Source organism: Dasypus novemcinctus, chromosome 12 (assembly GCF_030445035.2).
Source record: "Dasypus novemcinctus isolate mDasNov1 chromosome 12, mDasNov1.1.hap2, whole genome shotgun sequence".
NCBI lineage: Eukaryota > Metazoa > Chordata > Mammalia > Cingulata > Dasypodidae > Dasypus > Dasypus novemcinctus.
Window position 1 is genome coordinate 53,698,183 of NC_080684.1, and position 7,206 is coordinate 53,705,388.

The window sequence follows — 7,206 nt, forward strand, 5'->3', positions numbered from 1 at the left end:
TCCTGAATTTACTCAAGGGCATGTGTGGGCGAGAGTTTACTCATAGTCCCATGTCTTGTAGCACAAGTCTCATGGCTTGGACAGTTGCACTGTCAGACCTTCCGTCAGACCATATGGCTTCATAGGTGAATTCTATCAAGCATTTTGAGAAGAATTAACACCAATCCTGTTTAAACTCTTCCAAAAAATTTAAGAGGGAAATTACACAACACATTTTATGAAACCAACATCAACCTAATAGCAAAGCCAGATAAAGACACTACAAAAAAAGAAAAATTACAGACCGATCTGTCTAATGAACATAGATGCAAAAATTCTCAACAAAATAGTAACAAATTGAATCAAACAGCATATCAAAAGACTTACATATCATGACCAAGTAGGGTTTATTCCTGGCATGCAAGGGTGGTTCACAACAAGAAAATCAATTAACACCATATTAACAAATTGAAGGGAAAAAAACCCCACACACAATCATCTTGATTGATGCAGAAAAGCCGTTCAACAAAATCCAGTGTATTAGTCAGGGTTCTCTACAGAAACAGAATCAACAAGGGCTATCTGTCAATAGTATGCAATTCTATAAGAATCTCTCACACAGCCGTGGGGATGCATAAGTCTAGGTCCTGCAGGCAGGCAGCAACCAGGGACTGCAATAAAAGTACAATGAAAGTTCCACTTTGGACTATAGAGTTAAAGGAACTTTCCTTAATATGATAAAGTGCATATATAAAAGAACCCACAGCGACATCCTACTCAAGGGGAAAAGTTGAAGGCTTCTACTATAAGATCCGGAACAAGACAAGATGCCCACTGTGACCACTGTTATTCAACATTGTGCTAGACATTCTAGCTAGAGCAATTAGACAAGAGGAAAAAAAGTAAATAAAAAGCACCTAAATAGGAAAAGGGGAAGTAAAAGTCTCACTATTCACAGATCACATGATCGTAATTAAAATGAAAATACAATATACACAAACTTATGGGATGCAGTGAAGGCAGTGCTGAGAGGGAAATTTATAACTCTAAATGCTTACATTAAAAAAGAAAAAGAACTTCAAATCAGAGAACTAACCTCCAAACTGGAAGAACAAGAAAAAGAAGAGCACACTAAACCCAAAGCAAGCAGAAGGAAGGGAACAGCAAAGATTAGAGATAAATGAAATGAAAACAAAACAACAACAAAAATGATACAGAGAATCAACAAAAGGGTTGGGCTGGGGACCAACGTGTTGCCGAGCGGGAGCCTCACAGGGCAAGCAGGGGCAGGCACGGCGCCTCAGGCAGCCTCCACTTCCAACCATGCCAGTTTCGCCACGGTTTGGCGTGGGAGCCAGCTCTTGGGGCGCAGAACCTATTCCCGACTTCATGAGTACCTGTCTTCGAAGGAGCTGCTGGAGATCTGGGACAGAAGCAACGTGATGAGCGTCAACTTCACCAGCATCCCCAGGAACCAGCACCTCCCCATTTCTGCGGCTCCTGCTGGGCCCCGGCAGCACCAGCGCCTTGGAGGATGCATCACAGCAAGAGGAAGGGAGCGTGGCCCTCCACCCTGGTGTCCCTGCAGAACCTCAGCTGAGAGGAGGCCTGCGCCTGCGAGGTGCGCACTGATCTGCTGCTGTGGGAGTACGTCCACAACCACGGCATCCGCGGTGAGACCTGCAGCAACTACCACACCAAGGACCAAGAGTGTAACAAGTTCAACTGGTGTGGGACTTGCACAGAATTCAGAGTGTGCCATGTCATCCAGAACTACTCCCGCTGGAGAGTGAGTGACTATGGCTCCCTCTGAACGAGACCAGATGAGAGCAGAAATCTACAAAATGGCCCCATCAGCTGTGGAATAATAGCAGGAAAAGGGATGGATGAATACACTGGCTGGCATCTATACTAAATATAATTAGATACCCTTTATAAACTATATCATTTCTGTGAAAGGGTGGGATGTCAGCAAGGGGACCCAGTATTGGATTGTCAGGAATTCATGCTGTGAACCATGCTGTGAAAGAGGCTGGATGAGGATCGTCACCAGCAACTATAAGGATGGGAAGGGTGCATATTACAACCTCCCAATCCAGACGTCCTGTACATTTGGGGAGCCCATTGTTTAAGGTGGATGTCTCACTGAAGAAGAGTTTTTGAAAAAACATTATCAGGAGCTCTAACCAGAGGGCTCCTACCAATCCAGGCACTAGGCTTGTACGGAGAGGTTTGAAGAAACTAGGATGATATTATATAGCACCTAAAGAGGCACCTGCCAATGTGAGGAACAGTGTGGTACTGACTGGCAGAGCTTCCTTGAGAGGACTCTAAACTGGAACAACCTAAACACCTGCACAGGAAGGCTCCCCTTTTACAAGGGCTGCACTGAAACCACCTGTCAAGTGTAGGTTTGCAAGAGACATTACATTGTGTGACCTCAATTTTCTTCAATAGATAGATATTTTTATATTTTCTATTTGATAATCATGGTCTATAATGTGGCATTTGAGAGGTAAAAGAGTTCAGATTTATCACCAATTCTATATCACCTTAGAATCAATGGTAGGGATGGCAATTTTGAATTGCCTAAGTTAAGACTGAAATATAAGACTTTACACATAAAAAAAAGATTTTACTTTGAAAACATCAACAAAATTGACAAACCTTTAGCTAGACTGACAAAAAAAAATCAGAACTGAATAGAGGGCATTACTACTACTATAAATGAATATTATGAACAACTGTATGCAATAAATTAGATAAACCTAGATGAAGTGGACAAATTCTTAGAAACACACAAACTACCTACATTAACTCAAGAAGAAATAGGAGATCTCAACAAACCAATTACTAGTAAAAAGATTGATTCAGGAATCAAAAACCTCCCAACAAGGAAAGGCCAGCCTGACAACCTTCATGTTACTCAAATGTGGCCAGTCTCGAAGCCAAACTCAGTATGTAAAGACAATGCCTTCCCCCCAGCGTGGGACATGATACCCGGGGATGAGCCTCCCTAGCACCGAGGGATCACTACCAAGTACCAACTGATGATGCAATCGAAAAGGACCTTGAATTGAAGGTTCAATGCGGATCAGCAGAATATCCCTGTCTACATATAATAACATGACTTTAAAATGCTGTTTGACCTAATGTAAGGAGGAAATGGAAAGGAGAAATGAGTTTATAGGGCTACGAGTCTCTAAAAAAGAGTCTGGAGGCTGTCAGAAGGATTGCCCTTGAGCACAGCTGAGCAGAGTCTGAGAGACAGATAGAGTGGATACAACCCCAGGTATTCGTTCCTTTGAGGGCTAAAGAGACCCACGGGTTCTATGGTCATGGCAGATGGGGTTCACTGCCATATCAGATGGCCCTTCTTTGGAGCTGGTGTTTCTGCGTGATGGAGCTGGACTCAGATGGGATCTCTTTGCATAAGACTTTCATGCTACTTTACTGGAACTGTAGTTGGTGTTGGGGTTTAAGATATATTTAGGGGATTTGAATCTCTGGACTGACAATATGATAGCCAGGCCCTGAGCCCCAACAGACTTCAGCTCCTACAATCTGATTTATAGGACTCACTTCTGTGGTCACCCCTCGGGCTGAAGTGTGGTTTGCTGGCCTGGCGGGGGAGCGGCCGCGGGAGGCCTAATTCCAAGCCGCTGCCCCCATAATAGGGTGGCTGGTCGGACTCACCGCCACCCCCGAAGGGAGCTCGGCACGGGCGCAGAGTGCCCTCGGGTCTCCCCTTCTCGGCAGCCATGCTTCCGCGGCCGCCCCTCCTCCCGGATAGCGCCACAGGATGCCTTATGAGGCAACACCCTTCTTCTTCTTTCTCCCTGCACAGGCGCAGGGCGGAAAATTCCAGTCTGCCCTTCCCCCCCCCCCCCCACAGCAGCAACAGCCAGGCACAAGGCGGGAAACTCAAGTCTGCCCTCTACCCCAACAGCAGCAGCCAATCCCTAATCACCACCCCTCCCCCTTCCAGTACCTCCCACTGACCTTTCTCCCCAGTAACTGCTTGCGGCAACCAATCAGAACATGGCATAAGCTTCGACCAATCAGCCTTCCCCAGCCCCTATAAAACTGTAGCCACTTCCTCAATAAAATTGGACCTGCGTGTTTACCTCGTCTCCGCGGTAGTTCTTCTGCCATGCGCCCTCCAGTCCTGAGAGCCCCCGACAAGGGCCTGGCCTCCCTTGTCCCCAGTTCGTCGCCTGCTTCTCTGGGCGACCCTTTCGTCGCCGGCTTCGCCAGGCGACCCCGTCAGCCGAACCGCGCAACCCCTGTGAGACCGACCCCTCGTCTGCTGCCGGACCGACCCCTCGTCCCAAGCCGGACCGACCCCTCGTCCAAAGCTGGACCGACCCCTCGTCCACAGCCAGACCCCACCGCCACCGACCAAGCAAGCCGCCGCAACTTCACTCAGCTAAGATGGAGTTGAAGAAGGACAACCACCACACCATGGAGTCTAGAGGGCCTACAACTGAAAGCAAGAGGTTTGCATCCAGTATCCATGTGGAATCTGAGCCTCCTCTTGACATAGAGGTGCAACGGACACAACCAATCCAAGGTCCACAGAGAAAAGATGGCATTGGAGTGGGAAGGGTGGACATGGTAGCTGATGGGTGTGGGGGATGGCAGGAGGAGATGAGAGGTGGAGGCGCCTTTGGGACTTGGAGTTGCCCTGGATGGTGCTTCAGGGGCAATCACCAGACATTGTAGATCCTCCCGGGGCCCACTGGATGGAATGTGGGAGAGTGTGGGCCATGATGTGGACCATTGACCGTGAGGTGCAGAGATACCCAGCGATATGCTTGCCAGGTGCAATGGATGTGTCATGATTATGGGAGTGAGGGTTGCTGGGGTGGGGGTGGTGGGGTTGAGTGGGACCTCATGTTTTTTTAATGTAATATTTTTACAAAAATCAATAAAAAAAAAAGGAAAGGCCAGGACCAGATGACTTCACAGTGGAATTCTACCAAACATTCCAAGAAGACTTAACTCCAAGACTTCCAGAAAGATGGCAGACTTCAAAGACATGATACTCCCTTCTCTCCCAGAAAAATAGCTAAAGGACAGGCAGATGGCCTGGAAAAAAATCTTCAAGGGTTTTGGACACCAGGGGAAGGTTGAATACTGCCAGAAGAGAGAGGGGCAAAGGAAAAGAATCCTAACGGCAACTGTGAGTTGAAAGTGGCAGGTGCAACTGTCTGCATCCTCCTCCACTCTATAGACACTCAAGAATTCTCAGGCCTCAAGAGACAAAGGAGGCCCCAGGAAAGGGGAGAGAGAAGGACACAGCCTAAGGCTGACTCAACTTTTGATCCACAAATTTGGTCTGCTGTGTCTCACAAGCCCTTCCAGGCCAGGTGGGACTGCACCATTTTTGCTTGGAGAGCCAGCAATGGAATAGAGAGATCCAACCGTCTCAATTTTCCTCTCTACTCACCAGGACTGGTTGTTGAGGAGGAAGAGGGGAGTGGAATTATTACCTACCTGGGAAAAGGGAGGAGACTACCAGCAAAGGTTAGAGAACTGCCTCTGAAAAAGTTTGAATTCTGAGGCTTTTAGCCTCCAGACAGCATCCTCTATCACACTGATATGGTCCTTTTTAAAAAAGATTTATTTATTTATTTCACCCTCCCCCCTCCATTTTCTGCTTTCTGTGTCCATTCGCTGTGAATTCTTCTGTGTCTGCTTGTATTCTCATTAGGCAGCTCCAAGAACTGATTCTGGGACCTTCTGGAGTAGGAGAGAGGTACTCATTCTCTTGTGCCACCTCAGCTCCCTGGTCTGCTATGTCTCTTGTTATCTTTCCTCTATGTCTCTTTTTGTTGCATCATCTTGCTGTGCCAGCTGTCTGCGTGGGCCAGCACTCCTGTGTAAGGCAGCACTCCTGAGCGAGCAGCATTCCTGCATGGGCAGTACTCTGAGCAGGCCAGCACTCCATGTGGGCCAGCTCACCATACGGTCCAGGTTGCCTTCCCCAGGAGGCCCTGGGCATCAAAACCTGGACCTCCTATATGGTAGACAGGAGCCCAATTGCTTGAGCCACACCCACTTCCCGATTTGGTCCCTGTTGCAGCAAATACTCTAACCAGTCTTTGAACAGAGAGTGCTGCTTTGAACAGAGTGCTGATGGCAGACCAAGGAAGTGCATTTGAGGAAATTTAAGAGAGACATTTTCCAGCCTGTACAGTCTCCCTCCCCAAGATCCTTGGAAGCAGGTCTGCAGCCCATTACTAGGTCCACAGTCCAGATTTGAGGAATTGACAGGGACAATCCTAAAGATCTAGATCAGGTTAAACCAAGAATCAAAGAACAGCAGTAACACACAGCGTCCTGCCACTAAATCCATATGAAAGAGAGGGAAATAGAGCATCTGAGTAAATTCATCCCCCTAATCAGATGCATAGACATCAGCAAAAAATTACAAGCCATACTAAGAAAATGGAAGCAATGGCCCAAGGCAAGGAATATATCAAAACCCCAGGATTTGAGACAGCTAATCAACAAGATACACACATTTCCAAAATCAAATTAATGACTTGAACAACAATATGGTTAAAGAGATAAAGAACATCAGAAGATACTGAGCAAGGACAAAGAAGAATTTGAAAAACTGAATAGAAAAGTAACAGAGTTCATGGGAATGAAAGACATAATAGGTGAGATCAAAAACACATTAGAGGCATATAAAAGCACGCTCAAAATGATAGAAGAATAAGTGATACAGAAGACTAAACAGCTGAAATTGAAGAGGGAAAAGAACAGAGTGAGAAAAGACTGGGAAAAAATTAAGCAGGGGCTCAAGGAGTTTAATGAAAACATGAAACGCAGCAACATATGTGTCATTGGAATTCCAGAAGGAGAAGAGAAGGGAAAAGGGGCAGAAAGAGTATATGAGAAATAATGGCTGAAAATTTCCCAACACTCATGAAAGAAATAAACTTATGTGTCCCAGAAGCACAGCATACCCCAATTAAAATAAACCTGAATAGACCTATTCCAAGACACATGCTACTCAGAATGTCAAATGTAAAGATAAAAAGAAAGTTCTGAGAGCAGAAAGGGAGATGCAGACCAGCATATACAAGGGAAGCACAGTAAGATTTAATGTGGATTTCTTATCAGAGACCATGGAGGTGAAAGGACCGTGGTATGATAAAATTAGGATACAGAAAGAGAAAAACTGCCAGCCAAGAATTCTTTATCCAGTAAAAT

The 7,206-nt window shown here is 46.2% G+C and overlaps 1 pseudogene; it reads left to right on the forward strand.

The window, feature by feature from the left end:
• Positions 1-690: 690 nt before the first annotated feature.
• On the forward strand, positions 691-2,111 carry LOC101413216 (cathepsin Z pseudogene; annotated as a pseudogene).
• The last annotated feature ends 5,095 nt before the right edge of the window (positions 2,112-7,206 follow it).